Here is a 26814-nt window from a genome sequence, read left to right as displayed (position 1 = left end):
CACTGTAGAGCTGTCACTCACCATCCCCATAATATTGTTTCAGCTGAATACTGACGGACAATTGGCAAGACTTTTCTTTGAACATAATGCGCTTTTGTAAACTACTGACAACCTATCTGTGAAATCTGACTGTACCTTGAAAAGGTTACAGAAAGTTAAACGTGTTATTTTGAACAAAAATACATTTCAAAATACAATAATATATTATTACAAATTGTAGGCAGGAATTGGTGTTTGCTGTAGTCACTAAACAGATTCCCTGCAGGTCACAAAAACCTGAGTCTATCAGGTTTGGTTTAGAGGCATCTTGTTTTGATTAAAAAATAAATTATGCCAGCCGCAAAAATATGAAACTAAATTCTACATTTTATATCACACTGGTCTAACAGGCGTGTTTTGTTTATTTGTTTAACTTTATGTTACAAACAAACCATACTGGAATAAAGACGGTAAAACAAAGTTCATATTATGTTTTGTCAAGTGTTTGTTTGTATTGTTTAATAACTATCTATTCAGCTAGGCGTGGTTATATTCAGTTATGCCATGTCATGATCTAGTGGGTTACTTTATGCATTGCTAAAACTCCACCATCACTTTTTGTGAGTCAGCATTTTGTGAGTCTTTGTCATCCTTTTTGCGCTGTGTTTCGAAGTTCAGCTTTTGAAAAGGTAGGTCTTGGGGTATCTGTATGCTGGATAAGCTAGATTGTTTGCAGGTATCAGGCTGTTCCTTTCGCTGTTGCTAGTGACTGAACAACTGTATCCTTGTCAAGTATTTGGATACGTCAGGTACCTGAAGAAGGCTCCAAAAGACGTTTCTGACCTTGTCTCTTCAGATGTAGAAATTGTAAGGTATCTATTGGTAGAATTTCCCTAGTCACTTTGTAAAGCAGCTACAAGACTGAATGAACGGTGAGCTTTATAAAGCATCTCTCTATTGTCAAGAAATAAGAACCTATTAGAAATCAATTATTGCAAAGCATATTCTGTTTAATGGTGTGCTTAATGATTGGATAAAATGCAATTCTTGATATATTCACAAAGCCTATTCCTTCAGCCTTGAAGACCCTGGAGGCATTCAATTGTGGCGCTCAGCTAAGTAACTCTTCAAAAGCATTCATTCACTCCAGGAATATTCAGAATTGTTAAGTGTTAAATCCTTGGATGTGCAGTCTCTCAAGTCTGAAAAACTCAAGTTTGGTGATATTCTTTTGCTGAACTTCCTGACCTTTGTGGTGATTTGGGTACAGCAGTTAGTGAACATTCCTGTAAAACACTGAAATATAAAGAGAGCTGAACAATTTCTCCTTCTACCTATTCTATGGAAACCATTTTTGCTTGCATGGCTAATTGCTTTCAGCTGCTGTGGCAGTGGTTTACCCAGACAGAAAACAAAATGTACCATTTTATTTCAGAGTTAGCAAGAAAACGTATCCTTCAGACCCAATGCAGAGATGGGTTTGCTCATGCTTTTTGAAAACTGACAAAAGGCCAATTGTAACTCTTGGCACCTTCATTCGGCTCCAGTACTTTAGTCAACAGCACTTCACATCAGCTATGTTGTTTACTTTAATATCATGGTTTATCATTCCTTGCATGGAGGGTAGTGTTATAAAAAAGGTCAAGGCTGACTTAATGCACCAGGAAGGAAATAAAGCCTTTCAGATAGATAGGCCTGCCAAGAACACCCACATCTAATACACCATTTACACCCACACCTAATACACCATTTACACCCACAACTAATGCGCCATTTACACCCACAACTAATACACCATTTACACCCACACCTAATACACCATTTACACCCACAACTAATACAACCTTTTCACCCACACCTAATACAACATTTACACCCACACCTAATACAACAATTTCACCCACACCAAATACACCATTTACACCCACACCTAATACAACATTTTCACCCACACCTAATACAACATTTACACCCACACCTAATACAACAATTTCACCCACAACTAATACAACATTTACACCCACACCTAATACATATTTTACACCCACACCTAATACATTTACACTCATACCTAATACAACATTTTCACCCACACCTAATACAACATTTACACCCACACCTAATAGAACATTTTCACCCACACCTAATACAACATTTACACCCACACCTAATACATAGTTTACACCCACACCTAATACAACATTTTCACCCACACCTAATACAACATTTTCACGCACACCTAACACAACATTTACACCCACACCTAATACAACATTTTCACTCACACCTAATACAAAATTTACACCCACACCTAATACAACATTTTCACCCACACCTAATACAACATTTACACCCACACTTAGTATAACATTAATCTACTAAGTAACATATTGCAGTTTGATATCTGCTTATGTGACCCATATCTAGCTAACATGGGTAGTTGTACAATACATTTAATTTTTGATATCCCTGTTACCCAAACGTATCCCACAACACTCCCTTCATTCCACAATCTATACCTCCCTTAGAATGTGTTTTCACTAAGTATGTTAGAGATTCATTCTGAAAGCCAACAAAACTCCTCCAGCCTTCATCAGCTTCCCACTAGATTCATAGTTTTCCAGGATATTCCCATAGATTAGTGCAGCTAGATAATTTGTGAAAACTTGCCAGTCTCCCTGAATGTTCCCTAGATGTTGGTTAATTGCCATAGAAGTCCCAATTAAAAATGCTTAGGCCTAAAGGGCAGCAGAGAGGATAGACCAAACACTGTTTTAGGTCTAGGCTGCGTGACCTAGACGATAAATCAATGTTTCTTTCAAGAACAAGAGGTTTTTGAAAATATCCATTCATAAAAGAGGATGACTGCACGTTTTATAAACATGTTGACCGCACTCTAGCTGTTTATTGTTGATCTGGAAGGGGAGCCTTATTGGGGGACTTGAGTGAATAAATGTTAGAAACTGAAGCAGCTAGATGGGAAAACCTTTTCTCACAAGTGTTGGGTCACCCACCAAGAAAATCTATGCAAAATTTGCACTTGTGTAACAAATGCTCATGGGTTACTGCCAAGTGGGAGAAAAACGAAATGATGCTGCTCAAAAAAGTGATGCAACTGCCATGAGAATTTTGCCCCCTTCCTGTGGTTATAAATGTTCAACAAATGAGAATATTTAATGGAAAATTGCTAATTCCTTAATGTGACAAAACAATACAGAGAAGTTACTATGCATCAAAAATCCTGCATTAAGCATGTAATAAATGCCTTAGAGTTGAAGTGTACTAAATATACTCAGTGCAATTACTTAAGAAGAGTTGTGCTGCTTATGGAGAATGCTGGGCATGCCTTGAACAGTGGGAGGTTGGGTTGTGCTGTTGACAGGTCTTAGGGTTGAGGGTAAAATGGAATATAGTGGGAAGTTAAAACATTATGTTACAATTTACAACTGTAGAACTAGATTGGAAACACTATGCAGTCAGAATTACGCAGTACCATTACAATGTAGACAATACAGCAAATGTGTTGTTACCACGCGTCCCGTTACCATGCAAGTTGTTACAATGACTTGCATTAGGGAACGTGTTGTCAGATTTTAAATCCAACACCTTCCCTACTGTTGCACAGTCTGGAGTTGGAGTAGTAATATATAATATTCCAAAGTCCAGGGCTTCCCTAATGCAAGTCATTGTAATGAATTGTGTGGTAATGGAACATGTGGTAACAACGCGTTCGTTGTATTGCCCGCATTGTAATGGCATGCGTTGTAAAAGCATGCGTGATTGTGTCATACATCCGATCTAGATTTCACTCCACCACGGTGTCTAGTCAAGCATGTGTGAAGAAGAGTAACTACTGATACAATTTAACACAACTGGAAGAGTGAACATTGTGAAGGTGAAAAAGAATGCACCGTGGAGGGTCTTGATCTGGCTGTAGAAGTCAACGAAAGCCGTCACTGGGAGTAGGATGGTTGCTATGTGACTCAGCACAAAGATCTCCGTCCAGTACTTTTGAGCACCCTGTAGTAATTAAAAAGTTATACTACAAGTAATGGCTCATTCTGGATCCCGTTGCAATAATACCTGTCAGCATATTGCTGGATGGAAATCTTGGGGTAGTTTGACATGAAGGGAAATCCTTGAGTAGATTCACAAGAATTCTCCATCTACAACAGGAATATAGATGCTCTAATACGTAAATGTAAAAATTGGTTTCACCAACGGGCGAGGTGTGCATAGGAGTTTAACATAAAATCGTTTTGAGTCGTGACATCATGTCTCTTAAAGTCAAGGCGAGGAATGTCCCCTTTTAGGGTCAATGAAGAATTTTATGACACACTGAAAAATGTAATAAACTTGTTGATAAGTGGCCTGGAGTTAACTCAAATTAAGTTGTTAAAAAGAAGTCTACAGAGATGCAGTAGCTTGTCAACCTTTGATCTCTCGACAATGTCATCTGCGTGAATTGTTAACCTATAAAGTGGGGATTGTCTGAAAAGTCTAGATCCCTTGATAAGATGGCACCAGAGGGTGATCTTTTGTATTTCTGTTTGGACTGGTTTCTGCAGCATCGGTTTTTCAAAATTCAAAACATGTATACCTCAATAAAAATGTGCGGTACAACAGTGTTCCTAGATAACTAACTTATATTTTGTTCTGCAAATCTCGATCAGTACGTGACACCATTTAAAAGTTGTTGCAAGTGCTGTGATATGGAGGGATAATGCTGAGGCAAGACAGTTGTGTTGTATTTGCTTCATACTGATTGATAATACATTTTAGTAACAATTTGTGATAATGTTAAACCAGAACATGCTTAATCAAGTAGCACTGGAATGGCCAGGAATGTGATGATGCAGTTTAAGAATGTTGGGAGAAAAGCAGAACCGTGTCAGCAGTTGTGACCTGGACACAGGCCCGACATGATGCATAATAAAAGGCTGTCCCTTACCTACTCCAGAAGACTCCTTTTTGTGTGCTGTAACTAAACATTTTAGCAATGAGCAGCGTGGGGTTCCATTGTCACTTTCACACTTGATGTGGTGTACTGTAAGAAAAAGAAGAACTGCGTTGAAGGCCATTTTGGATTTTAAAAAGAAAAATATGATGGACCAGAATATATTTTCCAACGTGGAGCATTGTTGTAGGCGGATGGTAAAACGTTGGTAAGAATATAAAAAAAAATCTGCCTTAATATACTCAAGAGGATCTCAAAGTCTGATGCGTTTAGTTAGGTGAAAAGCAAAGCAACATTATGAAAGTAAGCTCTACAATTTACAGAAAGAATCATATAACAGACAAGCGTGGTGGCTATATTTAAGCTTTGGGAACGTGCATTTTTTAAGGAAAAACATGCCCAACCACCCATTGAAATAGACGCAAAACAGGCATGCATGGAAGCCATTTTGAATATTTGAATATTTGGGCAATAATCAAAATGTGTATACTGAGCAGATCAATGTTGCCCATAAGGCTTGGAAATAGAGCTAAGTCCTTTAGCGGACATATTGAAGCTGTGCATATCCTTTAATAAGTGCATTACAGGATCAGGAGAAACATACAATTTGGCTCTGACTGTACTAATTCCAACAGAAGTATATTTGTTAGCAAGGAATCATGATTGAGTCTGCTGGGCTGAACGGTAAAATTGGAATTTTGTACATAACGATGATATGCATACCTTTGAAGAGATAATTTAGTGAAAATACCAACAGTGTGCACGTTTAGGAGAATATAATGGTGTGGGATGGTAACTTTTGTCCAAAATCCTATAATTGGGTGGAAGGGGATTGGATACGATCTTGTACTTTGCAGTGTCTATGTTTTCTTAAAAAATATTTCAATTTTAGTGCATGGTTGAATAGTATATGATCATAACTATATTTTGGTCTAAGGTATAAAAAAAAGTAAAAGGAAATATGCAGAATGCGACTCTTCCCCTGTCTTTTCTGTTATCTCCTGTTGAACATACAATAAAAAGCGGAAAGTCGAAATAGGTATTTAGGAACTACGCATGGGAATGTGGACCTAATTTAAGTGCTGAAAGAAAATACTCACTTTTTCATTGCTTGAGTGTGGGGGGTTCTTGGAACTTTAGCAGATCTATTGCAGGATGAAATGAGAAATGTAAATGAATATGAAGGATGCATCTGCAATCTAGATTAACATAATTTAAATAAAACTAGTACAATTCTTCTGGGGTATCATTTTGGTTTAATGGCTCTGGGTTATGATTGGTCAGAGAGGAGTATATTAAATGTCTGAGAAAATTAGCTTCTGCTTGCAAATTTGGGGGAACAATAGACAAATGGATTTGGGGCCAGTTCCTTCTGAAGTGCAAAAGTGACTAAACAAGGGAAGAGTTATAGATGACGGATGAGATTCCCTTGGATGAAGTGATTGTTGTGGCTAAAAGAATTGAGCATATAATGGAATGTGTAGAGTAGATTAAGAAAGGTAAAGAAAGCCCAAACAAACAGGATGTTGCTGCAACAGAGATAGTGAATGAATCTCAAAGGAATGAATATAAAAAGAAACGTGTGAATGTGAAAGAACAAACAGTTTTGGAGGATAATGTTTTCATTGTGGTAACCATGGTCACCAAGCAAATGCCAGGGAATGCCCTGCGATTCAGGTAACTTGCCATAGCTGCGGGAAAAAAGGTAATTTCTTTAAATGTTTAAGAAATAAAAGAAATAACATAATGTGTGATGTCAAGGAAATAGTGTTTAACATTTTTCCAGGTTGAATATAAACCAGAAGGATATCCAAGTTTCACTATCAGAATTAATGACAAAGATAATGAAATGAAACTCATACAGAGTGCGCCTGGTATCTAAAGTAAAAAAGGAGAACAGACAACAAAGGAAATTTGTGTCTCCAGGGAAGAGTGCTTCTTTAAAGATGAGAACCCTCACTCACCCAAGGGTGACATGCTTCAACATTGGTTTCCCTCCACACACCAGGACCACAAGGTACCTGGTGTGGGTCAGAACTCCCCAATGGGGAGGAGCTGAGGTGTTTTCAATCTGATGAGCAGATGTTGACAGGGAGTGAGGGGCAGAGTGCAGGAAGAAATAGCGATAAAGATATCTCCAGAAGGGCTGGCTGAATTTATTTGGATGTCCTCGGGGATAGGGTTAAAAGTAAGAGAGACTGGGGATTCTGAACAAATTTACCTCCATTGTGTGGTCAACATGTTTATGACAATCGTCTACCTCAAAAGGGGTTCTAAGGCATTCTTCGGGACACAGGTAGTAGGTCACTCTTTGTGTGTTTGACTAAAGATAATGAAATTAAATTTGACCTTATTTTGCATTTAACAATAATTCCAAATTATATGTACAGCGAATATTTTAAAGATATGGTAAAGCCTATGAGGATTGTTGTGAAACCATTGGGATATGGGGGATTGCCGACGAAGCTGTTAGGTTTCTTTGAAGCCTGTATAGAATTGCAAAATAAGTATATTATTGGAAAGGTGTTTGCGTCTGTGTGTGGGGACAATCTGATTGGGTGGCCAAATCAAAGGTTATTAGGGGTAATTCTTAATCCTAATGTGTCACTTTAGATTCAAGTTTATGAAGTAGAGGATGTAGGAGTTAAAAATCAACAGGATTTTTCTAGGATTTTCATAAAAGAGTGAGGTAGTTTAGAAGAAAACCAGCATAAAATCAAAGTGCATAATGGTGTGGGGCCTGTGGTAGCGAAAGTAAAACTGATACCATTAAGTTTACAGGATGATGTGAAGAAGGAACTTGACTATTTGTGTGAGTCTGGGGTGATTCAAGCGACTGAGGCAACAGAGTGGTTAGTCCCTATTGTGGAAGTGAAGAAGGTCAATGGGGATATCCATTTGTGAGTGGATTTAAGAGAAATAAATTGTGGGGTTGTATTGGACAGATATATATCTGCTATCGATGAAATTGTAACAACACTAGCTGGGGCAAGATATTTTACCACTCTATCCCTCACTTCTTCATATCACCTCATTGAATTGGATGAAAGTTGTCAGGATATGACTGCATTCATTACTCCAAAGGACACTTTTAGATATAAGAAATGCCTTTTAGATTAGTTACAGACTTCCCTGTCTTTAAGAGGATAATGTGTAAGTTGTTAAAGGGTATTCCTAGTACCAAGTGCTATTAGGTTGATGTTTTCATTTATGGAGAAACTCATCACTAATATTATGATTGTGTTATGCTAGTTTTTAAAGATTAATGGATGCTGGTCGAACTTTGAAGTGTGAGAAAAGTCAATTTGGTGTCTCTAAGGTAAATTATCTTGGTTATATAAATTCTGGTACAGGTGTTACTCCCAAAAGAGATATGATGGAAGCAACTATACCAATGAAGGAACCATGCAACAGAGAGGAAGTTATTTATTTTTTGTATATGGTTGAATAATATCATACATTTATTAAGGATTATGTGGACATGTCTTCTAATTTAAGAATGTTATCGGGAAATAATGTTGATTTTGAATGGAGTAAACAGTGTCAGAAGGAATTTGACATGTTGATGGATGCTTTGCTAAAGGTCCCATGTTACAAACCTTTATCCTTGGTTCAGAAATTTTTCTTGTGACAGGTGTGAGTGTGAAAAGTGTGGGAGCTGTCTTATTACAAAAAATATATGGTTCTGAACAGTTAATTCCATTTGTTTTTAGATGTCTGAAAGGTTCAGTAAACACTATTGCTTTGTAATGGGAAGAGGAGCTTTTGCAATTTTCTGGGCTATTACGAAGTTCAAAAATTTGATTTGGGGAACAAAGTGTGTAGTGTGCACAGCTCATAAGCCATTAAAGGAAATATTCATTAACAAAAGCTTAGATGCCATCTCAGCTAGAATAAGTATATGGGTTCTTACTCTACAAGAGTATAATTTTAAGGGTGAATATTTACCCAATAAACTAAATGCTTCTGCTGATCACATTGATGATACAATGGTTTAACAAGTGCTGTGATTGAGCTGCGGCAAAACTGTTGCAATTATAGGGACCAGGAAGTTTGCATAGTATGGTCACTTACTGACCAAAGATAGCATTAAACCCAAATCAAGTTGTATCCATATTCTTGCACTTGCCTATCATCCTTGTGCTAATGGGGCAATGTCTGTGCACTTGCTGGCTTTTTGGAATATTATGCAAGGTTTGGCCTTATTTGTCACAGAACTCTTGGATGTGTTGTTATGGATGGAGATTCTGTTTACATGGTTCCCAGCACAACACTTGACAATTGAGAAGATTAAGTAAGTGACCACTAAAGTATATAAACTGAAATGCTATGAAATGGAGAATTGTGTGCTGGCATGGTCAAGAGCAGTGTCGTATCAAGTGGAGGAATTAATTGATTATTTTACATCAGAGGGGAAGATTTGTCATAAAGCCGGGCTGTTAAACTTTTTAGAACACTTCTAATTAGTGGTAGGTTCACACTTCACACTGACTATAATGCCACATAGAATTTCTTTCAAGGTATTTGAATGGATAAAGCATTGGCTAGGTTCATGAGATTTATATCAAATATGAAGAATTATAGTTTTAAGGTGGAACACATCTCTAGTGAGAATAATGTGTATGCTGATAGAATTTTAAGGATACTTGCAATAGAGTAAGTTCAGAATAGAAGTTCAGAGATGTTATGATATTCAACAAGGAACTCTTGGTAGTTTCCAAGTTTAGGTGGACATCAGTTCCTATATAGAGCACCCTGCAACACCAGCGACATTCTGAATCTGCTCACTTTAAATGTTGTTTAGAACAAGAAAGTGATAAATTCTTTAGCTTTAAAGGGTATTATATATATGTATAAAAAACCTTCTAGCGATCGCCAGTAGGTAGTTATAGTTAGAACATAGTTTCCATCGGAAAAGCATTTTTTGACTTGCCTATAACTTTGGCGTTGTTTGACCAATCTGCATGAAATTTTCCAAAAAGTATCAAGGTAGGTTCTGAGTGTCATGGAAAGTTTGGGGTTATCCATGCAGTGGAACTGAGAAATTGGGGCACAAAATAAGGTTGTATTTATTATGGTAATTCCCATAGGAACCTTTACCCACACCTACAGCCCGAACCACTGAACGGACATTCACCAAATCTGTCAGGGAAGTAGATGTTGGTTCAATGAAGTACCTTTGCTTATTTGCTGTAAATCTGTTCAGTAGTTGTTGAGAAATTTAAGTTGAAATTTATAATGGTATCTCTGGTCGCGAAGTCTTCACGAAAAAAGACAAGCTTGTGCAGGGAAATGCACCGATCTGATTAGCTGCCAACACTTCAACCAGGAAGTGTTAGCAGCCATCTTGGGACTCGGTGAAGCCGAGTCCCCTCCCAAAAAAGGGGGAAGGATAGGAATACTCTAACCTCAAAGCCATGGTCTTGGGGTCCCCCTTGGAACCCTGCTACGGCATAAAAGCATTTTATTGAAAAACAATGTTGGAGTAAAATTGCGATATTCCCGTATTCACTACAAAATATCTTTTTTAAAAGAATGCGCGGGCTTCTGTGTTTGCTTTTAAATAATCCCCGGGAGGGCTTGGTCCAAGAGGTATATAATAAATATAGGAGGGGGCATATGGGGGCCCCCTCCTAGGGCTTATCATTTGAGATGTCATCAGTGATGTCATGAGCAATGTCACTGACCATGTCATGAGTGATGTAATATGCGGGGTTATGAGCCGTGCATTGCGGGGGCACAAATTATAATTAGCGCAGATAAGTATAACTGCTGAATTTCTCTGGTTTTGTAGAGTGAAATGTCAGCCTAACTATAACGTTCCTGTAACCTTTGGTTTTTTTCAGTATATATATATATATATACAAAATGTAAATTGATACTTGTATAGCGCACTACTCACCCGCAAGGGTCTCAAGGCGCTTGTACGAATACCGCTGTGGAACCCATCCTGGCTTTCCCTGTGAGGCGTCCACTCCTGGGCACCCCCAAGGTGGAGGCCAGGCATCCTTAGCGTTGTGGAGGCCGTTGTGGAGATTAAGCAAGCTATTGCCCAGAGTTGCAGAGTGGGACTCCATGATTGGAATGGCACCAAGGCAAGAATTATCAGGTCTGTGGAATTTTTGAGCCCAAGACCCGCTGAGGCGGGGAATTGAACCCTGGTCCCGGGCTAGACCTCTGCATCAGGGTCTTCCGCTCTAATCATTGAGCCACACTTCTCCACACACATACATATATATATAGTTTTTATCCATAAATATATTCACTGAAAAAAACATATTTTGAAGTTACCTTATAGTTAGGTGAAATGTTCAATAGCAAAGTAATGTTTTAAACTCTATAAACCACAGAAACTGGGCAGTTATAGTTATCTTGATTATAACTTGTGCCCTAAAGGAACCATAACTCGTGCCCCTGCCATGCACAGTTGTCTCATCAATAATTCAATTGCAAATGTTGCAGTGATATTATCAATGATGTCATAGAAGATGTCATGAGTGATGTAATAAGTGGTGTACCTAGGAGTGCCTGGCGAGGGAGCGAGTTATAGTTACCTTAGGGCATGAGGTATAGTTACCTTCAGGAATGGGTGGGCTCCCCGGGACACAGTCACAAAGCCAGCCCTGTGAGATGGGGTCCCGGGGCCTTTAAGAGCTTAGGGAGGGAGGGAGGCTGTGTGGGATCCCTCCCTTTTACTAAGTGTGGCAGCCCTGAGGAAGTGGGTCCCCAAGGCCTTTTTAAGACTAGGGGTAGGGAGGCCATGCGGCCCCTCTCTCCTTTTATTTATATTTCAGCACTAGGGCATGGTGTACGCACGGCCCAATTGGGCTCAGGGAGAGGAGCAATGCGCCCTCTTCCCTTTATTCATTACTCTGCCCTGGGATGGGTCACCAGGGCCTTATTAGGCACTGGCCCATCCGGGTATATTTTCTTTAAAGGTGAGGGAGCCCACATTTTTTTTCCATCGGATTTGCAGCCAAATCACTTTTTTTACCTGTTTGGCCCCAGGCCTAGGGGGTCAGAGTATCCCGATACTAACTATAACTACCCAGTGACAATTGCCACTGGGTAATATATAAATACATATATATATAGATATATATATCCTCCAAACACCTGTTCCTCTCTATGCATAAACAGGCACCAAGACTTGCTGGATTCAGAATACCAAAATGTATTGGAGTGTCTCAACTGTTATGCATTTTGGCGAGGTGAACAGCCTTTTTCACAAATGTACACACCATTTTTTACAACCCTTAAATATCATGACGTGCAAAGCACAAGACAGCAAGGTGACAGAAAAAGTATTCAACGGCATTCTTGCTGCACAATAAAAAGTGCAATAAAAAGCAAAGTGCAAAAAAACCCAGTGAAACCCAATACTCAATTCATGCAACTAAGGTTTTCACAGAGCATAATAAAAAAGGAACATATTTCCATTATACTGCAAACAGCACCTAACTGGCATGGCCTGCATTGATCAATGGATAAATCCACTAAGGTACATGCATGCAAAGTTTATTAGTCAAAATTACAAAACAATATGAAGAACACAAGAGAATGTATAACAATGATTGTGTCTCTATAGCAAGTGATGCAGCAAATGTCACTCAAATTCAATTATTTCTGGTCCAGGATGGGTGTGTATGCTACACTGTGCGTGATTCCAACTCACAGCCTATCATGACATCTAGTCTTGTATGTCACAAAGAGGTGTTAAACCAAATGTGTGTTGGGTTATTCTGTCACACATAATTCACCAAGAACCATTGCTATGAGCCAGGTGAGGATGCAGCCCAAGTGGGCAGTTTCTATTACACACCTCTCCTGAGTGTTAGACCAACACATCACTGTGCCCATCACTGCATGGTTAGGTTGACTAATGAATTAAAGGGCAGTGCCTAAAACTATAAACATGATATGCATCACGTCATCCTAAATCTCTCCCAGAGTTGCATCAATTGATCACATGATGAAATACAGTGTTAATAGGAGAATAAATCAAAATTCATCAATGGCTGACCCTTCAATAGTGCTATAATGAGAAAAGAGAGATAATAAAATGAAACTAATACACAGATAACTGATAATTCAAACTATGGATAGCTACTGGTTCTACTGGTGGTTGATTCGGCAGAGGGTATATGCTGTATCCTAGTCATTACAGATGAACATATAATTCTTCTTCTGAGTTGAGTCCAGTGGGTATCTTACTATTTAATGTTATTATATACCTGGATTCAGGTCTCCTTAGTTTCAACTCCCTATTTCTACCCATAATGCTTTTGGACACGGAGTCTATCACAAAGTAAATGAGGTCAGTGTCATTGCTGTTGTGAACCTTCTGAAAGTGATGAGCCACAGAGTAAGTTTGATCTTGATTTTTTATAGCCCTAATGTTTTGTTGGATTCTCATATTTCAAAATTGGGCTCCCTATCTACATTTTTTGGGCATGTATACTTTAGCACATACACCATTTACTCACTTTTGCAGTGAAATACACAGCGTATCTTACAGGTGATGTTAGTCAAAGACGACGTGACTTCTTTGGTATTTATGCCACAGTGACAGGTTTTGCACTTATGGCAAAGTTTAAAATGTGGATTACCTGTTAACTAGTGCTCAGTGGTAGAAATCTCAGGGCTACTTACCACCAGTTCCTGCCACATAGATTTAGCTCCTCGGAACGTCAGCAAAGGTGTACTGTGCAGTGTGTGTCCTATGGTGGGTTCACTCTTGATAAGGTGGCAAGGTTGTGTGAGAATCTTCCTAACTGTGTGGTGTGCGGTGCTCTACACTATGATCACCCTGAGCTCTTATTCAGCCTGTTGGTTGGGAGCCCTTCTCAAAAACAGTTTCCTTTGAATTTGCCCTGTGCTTAGCAGCTTCCATTGCCTCATGACCATACCCTTGCGCCAAGAATCTGTTCTGCAACTCTTCCTGCACTTGCACTTCCACCAGGAGTTGTCCATCACTCCTATTGTGCCTCATTCTTAGGTTCTCTGCATAAGAGATGCAACATTTCAACTTTTTGGTTAGAACTACGGTCATGTAGTGTGGAGTGCCCAGCAGTGGGCTTCCTATATATTGTTGTATGATCCTTACCCTGCTTCACAAAAACAGTTTGATCCAAAAATGGACTCCCTCTCTACTGATGGTGGTAGTAAATTGCAAATTCAGGTTATTATCAATAAGTTTGTCAGTGAACTATTTAGCAGAGGCTTGTGTCCCCCTCCAGATGACATCAATAAAACAATTTCAAAGGACCACATGTCTGACCATTCCATTGCAAATTCTTGTGCGAGCACCTGATTCTCCCTCCAGCCCATATGCAAATTTGATAAGCTGGGGGTGAATCAGGTGCCCATTGATGTACCCTCACCTATCTGTGCATCACTTTATCAAATATAAAAAAGTTATTGTATAAACACCAATGCACTATGTCAAGTTATATTTTTGTATATTGGTATAATGATATTGGTCTGGCTCCCAAAAAGTGTTCTTTAGCCCTCAGGCAATACTGATTGAAATTTCTAGTGTAAAGGGATGTTACTTCCATTGTGGTTAGGACAAAGGTATCTTCCCATGCTACATCATATATTCTTCGTAAAAAGACCCCAGTGTCCTGTATGTAAGAAGATAGATTTTGGACATATTCTTGTAAAAAGAAATCTTTGAATCTAGATGTATTCTCAAATAGGCCCCCGGTGGCTGATATTATCATCCTGCCAGGGGGATCAATAATGTTTTTGTGCACTTTAGGTATAAGATACTGTACGGGTGTAACAGGAGAATGAACTTCCAAGAATTGGCATTCCTCTTGTGTAATCACACCCATCCCTGCCATCTAGAGAGCTCACTAGAATATGCCAGTCGCCCATCAGTCATGTTTGCTTTCGTCATCTTACAGTAACAATTAGTGTCATTTAGCTGTCAAAGTGTCCCAGTTTTATACAAGGCCAAAGGCCACAGGGCACTATTTCCCTCTTTGTAGGCCTGGCAGATCACCACATCCTGTCTGAGTCTCAATTTCTCCATGAGCTTGTGTATTTGACTTGTTGGCTGGAGGTGCTCCCACCTCCACTTTGATGGGCCTTGCTTGACAAGTTCTTACGATCTTGAACCAGTAGCTCAGAGAATGTTTTTATTGAATCTCTTGCCATCATAGGTACAAAAGAGGGCATGGGTTTAAATGGTGTAGGTATACCCCCATAAACATCCAATCCCTGTGCTGCAATTAGTTTGTGTTCGGATATCTGCCCTTCTTCTCCACAGATTTCTCTTTCCAATTGGTCAAGTTCTTGCATCAGTTTAAAAATTGATACTTTGAGATTAGCAGTTCCTCTGGATTTGCTGCTAGCATGGACTTCATTGGTTGATCATTTGTTGAGAAAGTATTTTCCTAGTTTCAACTTGCGGATACATTTTAATAAATCCTATCTGAGTTTGGCCATAGTTGAAGCTTGACAGCAAGCAGTATGTAAGTCCCAGAGATAATGTTTATTACTCATCTTGGGATAACTGAATGTCAGACAAATTTACAATAGGTCTGGTTTCTGCTGAATTTATTTCCTGGGTTGCCTGGTCTGTTTGGGCTTTTGCACTTGTTTCGACTCTGCTCCGTAATTTTTTTCTTTTCTTCCACCTTTTGGATTCTTTTTCGGTTCGGATGCGGCCTTAAGTTTAGTGTCCTGTCTAACCGCAACAAATGGAGCTCTTCCACATCTGTGGTGATATCTTTGATTACATTTGTGTTTCCTGAGCCTTCTTCCTCAAGGTCGGTTTCCACCACAAAACTAAATTATGAGATAGTCTCAGTACACGTGGGCTGAACACTGGTGAGCGCTTTTTCAGGTATTTTTTGCCTGGTTGTCAAAGTGCCTGAAGAAGGTAAATATTTGCCCTCTTTGGTAAATCAACTTGTCACATATTAACTTAGTAGTTTTATGGTCCTTTGTAGATTGTTCATATTTGGATAAACATCCTTTCATTTCTTTGTTGTGGTTTTCAATAATCTCTTGTTCAGGGCAATCATGCAGATCCTTTTTAAGTGCCTCTATTCCTTCCAGAATTTTCTTGCAGTCTAAATCAACATGTGTGACAAGACTTGACATCATGCTCCTGGATGCCTCTGAATTGTTCTCAGCAAATTCCCTGAACATGTCTGGGTGGGGGTTTTCATGTGTAGGTGCAATCAAAGTACGCAGGCCTCTGGGTATGTGTTAGAAATGGGGGTCTCTAGTTGGCCATGGCTGGTGCCAATGTCCAAATAGGGACCCTTCTTCCTAAGTCAGGGCAAGTGGGTTACCCCCTTTGATAACCCCTGCTCAACCCTGTGGTAACATAGCACGAGCAGTTAGGCCTATCTCAGAGGCAGTGTGTGAAGCGTTTATGGCCATGTACAATTAGGCAGTAATGACACCACAAAAGGACACAATTCAGGTAGATATAGAAAAATAATATCTTTATCCAACAGTTTAACTCAAAGACTCTCAAAGCGTTTCAACAACTACAATTCACGTCAACCCGTAGGGACTAAAAGAGACAACAACGTATCCACCCAAAGCGGGACACGGACTGAGTTCAGGGCTGGGGCCTCCGCGACCCGTTGTGCACCAGGTACCTGTCGTTGGAAGGGATTACAGCCCGCAGCTTCTGGAAGAAGCGGAGATGGTGACAGGTGGACTCCCAGTGACCACAGGTCTTGGAGGCTGAGGTCCACAGTGTGCACTCCCAGTGGTTTGGGCACTCAGGGGCAGGCGGGCGCTCAGTGGCTGCAGCGTGCGGCTACTGCGGCCCGGGCTGGTGGTGGTGAGGACTCTCGTCGTGAAGCTCCGTGGTGGGTTCACAGCAGGAGCAGCTCTCTGTTCTGCGGCGGCCCACAGAACAAATCCCAAGGATGCAAAGTTGTCTATGGTGCATGCGCTCAGCGGCCACAGCTCTCTCTTAGCTGCGGCGGCCCGCGGGGGAAATTATGCGGATGAAAAATAGCACAAGGGGTGGGCACTCAGCGGCTATAGCTCTCTCCTGGCTACGGCGGCCCACGGGACAAATCACGATGGTGCACAGTTGCAAAGGGTGTGGGCACTCAGCGGCAGCAGCTCTCTCTTGGCTGTGGCGGCCCACGGGACAGATCACGATGGTGCACCGTAGAAAAGGGTGTGGTCACTCAGCGGCTGCAGCTCTCTCTTGGCTACGGTGGCCCACGGGACAGATCACGATGGTGCACCGTAGCAAAGGGTGTGGGCACTCAGTGGCAGCAGCTCTCTCTTAGCTGCGGTGGCCCACATGACGAATCACGATGGTGCACAGTAGCAAAGGGTGCGGGCACTCAGTGGCAGCAGTTCTCTCACGGCTGCGGCGGCCCACGGGACAGATCACAATGGTGCACCATCGCAAAGGGTTTGGGCACTCAGTGGCAGCAGCTTGTTCTTAGCTGTGGCGGCCCACAGGACAGATCACGATGGTGCACTGTAGCAAAGGGTGTGAGCACTCAGCGGCAGCAGCTCTCTCTTAGCTGTATAAATTGATAAAGTGAAGTTGCCAACAAGGGATTTTGTTTGTAATAAAGTGATTACTTGGTTCTATTTCTTAGCGAATTATTTTATGGGTGTATTTAAACAAATTATACACCAGCAGTAAATTTCTCAACAAGAACAATCTTCAGATATAAAGAGTACACACACGGGAATTCTTTTTTTGTGAATAAAACACAAATCTTTTTATATATAAATCAGAATAAAAAGGAGTACAAAAGAACCATTGGTTTGAGCAATAAATCATGAAAAGCGGGTTAAATCAGATCCACATTTCATCAAAAGACATCTATTTCAGTACAGTTTTAACAGAGACCAATCTCATCGTTGAGAAAATAATCAACTGCATTTATCGAATATTACGAAAATAGATGATGGAGTCGACGTTTCGGTCTTGGATGGCAGAGGTCCGTCAGACCATCTTCAGGACAGTTAGTTATTGCATAATAAGACCCCTATGTGAACATAATACAAACAGTTACAATAATGGCAACATGATTGCGTAAACTGTATCCAATACACATATATTATAGACAACCCGTGTGTGAAGAGTAGTCTCAATCATATTTTGTCAAACATATCTTAGTGCTGTATTGCAGAGATTATCAACTTAACATTTGTCGTTATTACTTTCAAAGTTAAGAGTGTAGGCCCATGTATAAACATACATTCTAGCAGTGAAACAGTTTTCTTCGTAAATTTTACAACAATCATATGTCTATGAAGAGGTTTTGTAACGATAAGAGGAAGTTGCTTACTTCGTGAGTTCTAGAAATCCCACGATACTTGTGTTTTGTTGTTGTCGGGGCGTTCTGGTTGATACTATAACCTAAATTGAAGCGCACGGCATTTAGTGTACATGATTCAAAGATTATTGACTAAAAAGAGATGATTGAAATAAATCCTACCTATCAGTTTTCAAAAATTCTCATGACAAGAGATTGAACGGGGAGAATCCTTACTCGTTCTGTTTTCAAGAGCTGTGTTCCAAAATAGAAAATGTAAACACCATTAGCTCATTGCTTGTATCTGAGTTGACTTTCTCTGAAAAAGACGTCAACTTTAAGTACAAATATCAATGCCTATCAAAAGGATACTATTAGTTAAATTAGATCAATCTCATAGTCTGATACTAAAAATAGTGCTCACTACTTGCAATAGATTTAATTTTTTGGTCCATCGTGAGGCAGCTTTACTATGCTCTTATTAAGAATAGTTCAACAACAATGCTGATTTAGGCCATTTTAAAGTCAATATCATAGGAACGCTGTACTTAAACGCTAATCCTAAATTCATGTGTAACGTTGTTAACAGCATTGTATAGCTTCACTGTTGGTGAGGAGGTATTGGGGGCTGACCATTATCTGCTACAGTATGCATTCACATTAAAATGAGTTGCACAACTGCAGCATCCTATTTGGCATTGTTAGTCTAAGGGATACAGCACTCGATGTTAACCCAATACAAACGTCTAGAATGGCTTGATTACTTTAGATCAGATGCACCCAATACAGCGTTACAACCTCATCTATTTGGCTATTTCGTGCTTCAAAGAGCCGAGGTGCTCTGTATCATAGGGACATTGGACGCATTGAGGGGAGTCTACTTACATTTCTTGCTTCGATTCAAACGCGCAAAAGTCTGCCGAGGTCAGGGACGCCTGATTTGGCTAGCAATGATTGGGTGTTTATAAAGCCTATCGGTTAAGGGGCGGAACTCATTATAATTGAAACCGGAAGTGTATCGGGTTAGTCAAACACGGTGGCCATCTTTGACTGCCAAAATCGTATAGATAAATACTATTTCAGGACATGCTTATCATTTTAATCGACCTGAAGAGAAGGATTTTACAAAGCTGTAGGATTGTTACGTCAGCAATAGTAGATACAGTCCTAAATGAAGTTATATTGAATGTGGGCAGCATGATCTGCCGCAATGTTGTTATTTAGTCAATGGAGAAACGGATCGGCCATTTTAAAATGACTCGATTACAAGGACTTGTAGTCTGACTCCACAGAGTATTCGTTGTGGTCAGATGATGATGGAAATGTCTGTGCAGTTGTAAATTTGTTGTTTACTAAAATCTATTTAAAAACCATCATATGGGAGGACTATGCAGGTTAATTTATATCTGCTGTTGTTTAGGAAACTATTGAATGTTTAAAATCCATAGTTCAAAGACACATTACGAGTCAGTGCTGTTGGTTTCAACAAGTAATGTTGGTAGATACAAAGCATGATTTTTTGATCCTTTGGAATAACAGAGTCATTCATCAGAAAAACGATCATTTGCGTTAGCCATCATATACCTATATGTATACAAATAGGGTAACAATTCAGTATTCTACATAGATGCAATTATGTTAGACATAAGTTGTATAAATTTACATTTTCATGTCCTGTATAGGATCGAATTCTGGTATACAAACAGTACTGTGCATCAACCATTCATGTAAACAGATGGACTATATGAGATGCATATATTGTCAGCAAACTGATCATGCATTTAGTCCTAGTTAATCTGTGTTGATATCAACATTTACAAAGTGGTTGTAGGCAAACTGATTCCTGGACACATAGGTTAACATAAGACCTATCCACTATACAAGACATGCTAAGGTGTGCCATTCTGTGGCAGAGTTCAAACCCTGTTTGATATTGTCAGTGCGGCAAATCCAACAATTTTCTCTCATTGTAAGTGTGCGGTCAACATTTGATTGTCTGATTGTAGGTTTCACTACCTCGATAACCCACCAGAGCATATCTTTTTCAGTGTGTTACATTCTGATATAGTGATCCACCAGTGGTGCATTTTCGACCTTGCATCTAATTCTTGACTGGTGTTGCAAGATTCGTTTTTTAACCATTTGTGTAGTTTTGCCTATGTATTTCAAGCCGCATGGGCATTGAATACAATAGACAACATTACTCGTGTTGCAGTTTGAAAAGCATTTCACTTTGAAATTTTCACCATTCAGTTCAAAGGATTTCAGATTAACCGTGCTTGAACATGCTGTACAATTACTACATTTATAGTGACCAATAACCGGTGAAAGCTGTCGCATATTGTTCACTATATTCTGGTCTTGAGTTTTGTAGGCATGTACTAGCCGGTCCTTAAGATTGGAGCCTCTTTTGAAAGAAAACAATGGTTTCTTAGTTAGCTCAGGCAGTGAAGCCAAAAGTGTCCAATGTTTCTTGACAATTTTTTTGATCTTGTTTGTGGCTGTTCCAAAGGTGGTAACACAGACCAGTTCAGGATGGTCGCTTTTTTGTTTCACCTCCAATAAGGCATTTCGATCATTATACCAAGCCCTTTTAAGTGACTTTTTGAGTAGCTTGTTGGGATAGCCACGTAAATGCAGTTGCGCAACTCATTTTAATGTGAATGCATACTGTAGCAGATAATGGTCAGCCCCCAATACCTCCTCACCAACAGTGAAGCTATACAATGCTTTTAACAACGTTATACATGAATTTAGGATTAGCGTTTAAGTACAGCGTTCCTATGATATTGACTTTAAAATGGCCGAAATCAGCATTGTTGTTGAACTATTCTTAATAAGAGCATAGTAAAGCTGCCTCACGATGGACCAAAAAATTAAATCTATTGCAAGTAGTGAGCGCTATTTTTAGTATCAGACTATGAGATTGATCTAATTTAACTAATAGTATCCTTTTGATAGGCATTGATATTTGTACTTAAAGCTGACGTCTTTTTCAGAGAAAGTCAACTCAGATTCAAGCAATGAGCTAATGGTGTTTACATTTTCTATTTTGGAACACAGCTCTTGAAAACAGAACGAGTAAGGATTTCCCCCGTTCAATCTCTTGTCATGAGAATTTTTGAAAACTGATAGGTAGGATTTATTTCAATCATCTCTTTTTAATCAATAATCTTTGAATCATGTACACTAAATGCCGTGTGCTTCAATTTAGGTTATAGTATCAACCAGAACGCCCTGACAACAACAAAACACAAGTATCGTGGGATTTCTAGAACTCACGAAGTAAGCAACTTCCTCTTATCGTTACAAAACCTCTTGATAGACATATGATTGTTGTAAATTTCACAATGTACAGAGGATGATATTAAAATGAGCATCGTTAGACCTCTAAAATTTACGAAGAAAACTGTTTCACTGCTAGAATGTATGTTTATACATGGGCCTACACTCTTAACTTTGAAAGTAATAACGACAAATGTTAAGTTGATAATCTCTGCAATACAGCACCAAGATATGTTTGACAAAATATGATTGAGGCTACTCTTCACACACGGGTTGTCTATAATATATGTGTATTGGATACAGTTTACGCAATCATGTTGCCATTATTGTAACTGTTTGTATTATGTTCACATAGGGGTCTTATTATGCAATAACTAACTGTCCTGAAGATGGTCTGACGGACTTCTGCCATCCAAGACCGAAACATCGAATCCATAATCTATTTTCGTAATATTCGATAAATGCAGTTGATTATTTTCTCAACGATGAGATTGGTCTCTGTTAAAACTGTACTGAAATAGATGTCTTTTGATGAAATGTGGATCTGATTTAACCCGCTTTTCATGATTTATTGCTCAAACCAATGGTTCTTTTGTACTCCTTTTTATTCTGATTTATATATAAAAAGATTTGTGTTTTATTCACAAAAAAAGAATTCCCGTGTGTGTACTATTTATATCTGAAGATTGTTCTTGTTGATAAATTTACTGCTGGTGTATAATTTGTTTAAATACACCCATAAAATAATTCGCTAAGAAATAGAACCAAGTAATTACTTTATTACAAACAAAATCCCTTGTTGGCAGCCTCACTTTATCAATTTATCCGCCTAAGCCCTCAAGGGTATATTGGGCTTGCCCTCCATTTGGTGCTCTCTTAGCTGTGGCAGCCCACGTGATGAATCACAATGGTGCACAGTAGCAAAGGGTGTGGGCACTCAGTGGCAGCAGCTCTCTCTCTCGGCTGCGGCAGCCCACAGGACAGATCACGATGGTGCACAGTAGCAAAGGGTGCAGGTACTCAGCGGCAGCAGCTCTCTCTTGGCTGCGGTGGCCCACAGGACAGATCACGATGGTGCACTATAGCAAAGAGTGTGGGCACTCAACGGCAGCAGCTCTCTCTTAGCTGCAGCGACCCACGGGACGATTTAGGGTCTCGACCAGGCGGGCACCATAGTGGAGGCTCAGCTGCCACAGCGCTCTCTTGACTGCAGCGGTCCACGCAGATTCAGTGGAAGGTCCAAAGCTGCCGATTCAGGCGGGCTCTCAGCGGCAGCAGCTATCTCTTAGCTGCAGCGGCCCACACAGGTTTAGCAAGAAGGTTCAAAGGTTCAGAGTCAGGCGGGCACTCAGCGGCGGCAGCTCTCCCTTTGCAGCAGCGGCCCACACAGGTTCAGCGAAAGTTTAGAAAGTCTCAATTCCGATTCAGACGGGCTCTCAGTGGTGGCAGCGCTCTCTTAGCTGCCACGGCCCGCACAGGTTTAGCGAAAGTTCTGAAGCGGCCAGTCCGTGGTCCTCACAGTAGAACTAGAGGCTCCGTATTACTCAACGGAGGCCTCACCTGCAAGCAGAACTCCTCGCACAGGAATTCCAACGGCGGACGGGGTGAAGTCTAATGTCCCTGAGACTTCTGCAGGCAGCGTTCTCGATTTAGGCTCTCGGGTAGTTTCTTTGGCAAGCTTGATGAAAGTTGCAAAGTCCTTTCCTCTGTTCACTCTTGACATCCAGAAGGAACACAATTGGCCAAAGTTCCAGCGCAACATTTTATACCTAAAAAAGTCTTTGTTCTCTGAGATTGCAAATCACTGACTCCGGTCAGAACCAGTTTGGTGGGGTCGGGGAGCACTTGGTTTACGAGGCGACATCCTGCCCTTTCAGAATAAGGGGTTCTGCTATCAGAAACCCAGTGGGAGGTGGAGCCATCATTCACCTTGCCAGAAACGGCCCTGCTCAGATCAAAGAGTCACCCCTCCCCATGCTCTGAATACCGATCTCTCTCACCAGCCAGCTCTGACCCAGCTGGCCCTGCTGCTCCAAAACCAGACGGTCAATACACATACGCGCAACAGCCTACAGTAAAGCTTAGGCAAGAAACTACCACGTTTTCAGGAAAGGTATTTCAACACATGCAATATATAAACGGTCCTTACTAAAAGGTGCCCCTCAATGTCCTGAGCATATACATATCAAACTCGAGGGTCCTATCAGGTTCCTAGGGCCCAATAGGATGATGGAAAGCAATCTTTACCCGGCCCATCCTGGCCTATGAGAATGGATCGTTTCGCAGTAGCGACAGTGAAATGGAAGGTAACTCACTATTGAAACAGGCTACACCGATGTAGGTATTATAGTTATCCTTATTCATACAGTTTTTTATATACAGGGAGCATTTGCGCTGTGGTACTGAGTAGCAGTGGCACGGCACCCAGAACGTATAAACCCAGCCAATATAAAAGATAGGGAGAGTAGAGAGGAAGGGAGACCCACGCCAATGATGCCAGGTCTAACACGCGTCCCTTCCAGATGAAATGTGGGGAGAACTAACCATCCCCTTGGGGGTTTTCATCACGAAGGCGAAAAAATCTGGACAGACCGTCAGCATTGGCGTGTTCTGTACCAGGGCCGTGTTCCACTGTGAAATCCATACCCTGTAGGGAAATGGACCACCTTAACAATTTAGGATTATCACCCCTCATCTGCATCAACCATCTAAGGGGCCTGTGGTCTGTCTGAACCCGGAAGTGAGTCACAAACAGGTATGGTCTCAACTTCTTCGGCAACCATACCACAGCAAATGCCTCACGCTCAATTGCACGCCACCTCTGTTCCCAGGGAAGTAACCTCCTGCTTAGGAAGGCTACCGGATGGTCCAGTCCCTCCTCATTGATCTGTGACAGAACAGCCCCTATACCATGCTCTGAGGCGTCCGTCTGGACAACAAAGTCCTTGGAAAAGTTGGGCGCCTGAAGCACGGGTACGGTGCACATGGCAGTCTTCAGGGCGTCAAAAATTTTCTGACAAGTGTCAGTCCAGTTAACCTTCTTGGGCTGCTTCTTAGAAGTCAGTTCAGTCAAGGGTGCAACAATGTTGCCATATCCCTTGACAAACCTCCGGTAGTATCCTATGAGTCTTAAGACGGCCCTCACCTGCGTCTAAGTCTTGGGGGGGTTCCACACCAGGATAGTTTCAATTTTGGGCTGCAGGTGTGCCACCTGGCCGCTCCCCACCCGGTGCCCCAAATATACTACAGAACCCTGCTCAATCTGGCACTTACTGGCTTTGATTGTGAGGCCTGCCTTCCGCAGTGCCATCAATACCGCCCCGAGGTGGCGCAGGTGGTCCTCCCAAGAGGAGCTAAACACCGCAATGTCATCCAGGTAGGCGGCACTGAAATCTTCCAGCCCAACCAACACCCTGTTGACCAACCTCTGAAAGGTGGCAGGGGCATTCTTCATTCCAAAGGGCATCACCCAGAACTGGTAATGCCCATCGGGGGTGGAGAATGCTGACCTCTCCTTTGCTCCCTCGGTCAGGGCGATCTGCCAGTACCCAGACGTCAAATCAAATGTGCTGAGGTATTTGGCAGCCCCCAACCGATCTACGAGCTCATCAGCTCTGGGGATGGGTTGCACGTCAGTCTTCGTGACTGAATTGAGGCACCGGTAGTCCACACAGAACCGAAGTTCTGGGGTGACACCATGTGCGGCAGCTTTTGGGACCAGGACCACTGGGCTGGACCACGGACTGCTAGAGGACTCAATCACCCCAAGGGCAAACATTTTGATAACCTCGTCCTTAATGTAGGCCCTTACCCGGTCATTCACTCGGTAAGCTTTATGCTTAATGGGGGGATTGTCCCCGCTGTCCACGTCATGGACACACCAATCAGTGACACTATGCACCAGGGAGAACAGATCACTGAATTGCCCCAACAGTTGGCGACAATCACCCTGCTGCTCAGGAGTCAGTGTGGGGTAGAGGACCACACCTTCCACTGACCCATCTTGCTCCCTGGCACACATGAGGTCAGGAAGGGGCTCGCTCTCCACCTCCATCCCAGCATCTGTGACCAGAAGCATACCCACTTCAGACCTCTCAAAGCGGGGATTCAGGCGATTAACATGTAGGACCCGCAAGGGGTTCCTGGGAGACTGCAAGTCCACCATGTAGGTAACAGGACTTTTGCGCTGCACCACCTCAAAGGGGCCGGTCCAAGTATCCTGGAGCGCACAGGGCTCCACTGGGGCCATGACCCAAACCTTTTGTCCAGGGTGAAACTCGATCAGAGTGGCATTCTGATTGTGCCAGCGTTTCATCTCTTTCTGGCTGGCTTTCAGGTTTGCCTCAGCAAGTTTCCTGAAACGCCGAGTCTGGTTTCTGAAGGCCAGCATGTAATTAAACACATCCTGGGGAGGTTTCCTGGGTGATTGCTCCCAGCCTTCCTTGACCAGACTCAGAGGCTTCCTTACTGGGTGACCATAGACCAGGTGACCTAAGGACTTCTGTGGCACCTCACGGTAGGAAAACAACAGGCATGGCAAGAGGACATCCCACATATGCCTCATGGGCTCCCCTATGCCCATAATCATGCCCTTAACGGTCCTGTTGAATCTCTCATCCAACCCATCACCCTGGGGTGGTAAAGAGTGGTGAACTTATACGTTACCCCACACTCCTCCCACAGAGACTTCATGTACTTGGAGATTAAATTAATTCCCCTATCGGACACCACCTCCCTTGGGAATCCCACGCGGGAAAAAATCCCCATCAGTGCCCGTCCCACTACGGGGGCCGTCACTGTCCTGAGCGGGATGGCCTCGGAGTACCGGGTGGCATGGTCCACCAAGACCAGGATGAACCTGTTGCCCATGGCTGTCTTGGGAACCAGAGGCCCCACAATATCAATGCCCAGTCTCTCGAATGGGGTACTCACAACAGGAAGGGCTGTAGGGGGGCCTTAATCTCCCCCCCCCCACTCTTCCTACTTTCCTGGCAAGTCTCACATGTCCTGTAGTGAGCATCTGAGCTCCTGCGCATCTGGGGCCAATAGACGTGGGTGACCTGCCTCTCAAAGGTCTTGGTCTGCCCCAGATGTCCGGCCAATGGTAGATCATCAGCCAACCCCAGTAGAAAGCTCCTGAAGCGCTGGGGTACCACCAGCACACGGGCTGACCCAGGCTCAGCAACCTTAGGCTCGCTGTAAAGGAGGTCATTCTCCCAATAGATCCAATGTGATCCTGTCTGATCACCTGCTGCTTGGGCGGCGGCTTGTCGTCGCACCCCCTCAAGAGAAGGGCAGATTCTTTGTTGCTCGCAAAATTCCTCCCTGGAG

The sequence above is a fragment of the Triturus cristatus genome, chromosome 7, assembly GCF_964204655.1.
Source record: "Triturus cristatus chromosome 7, aTriCri1.1, whole genome shotgun sequence".
In the NCBI taxonomy this organism is placed as follows: domain Eukaryota; kingdom Metazoa; phylum Chordata; class Amphibia; order Caudata; family Salamandridae; genus Triturus; species Triturus cristatus.
The sequence above is the reverse complement of the archived record's forward strand: the minus strand, read 5'-3'. Positions refer to the sequence as shown.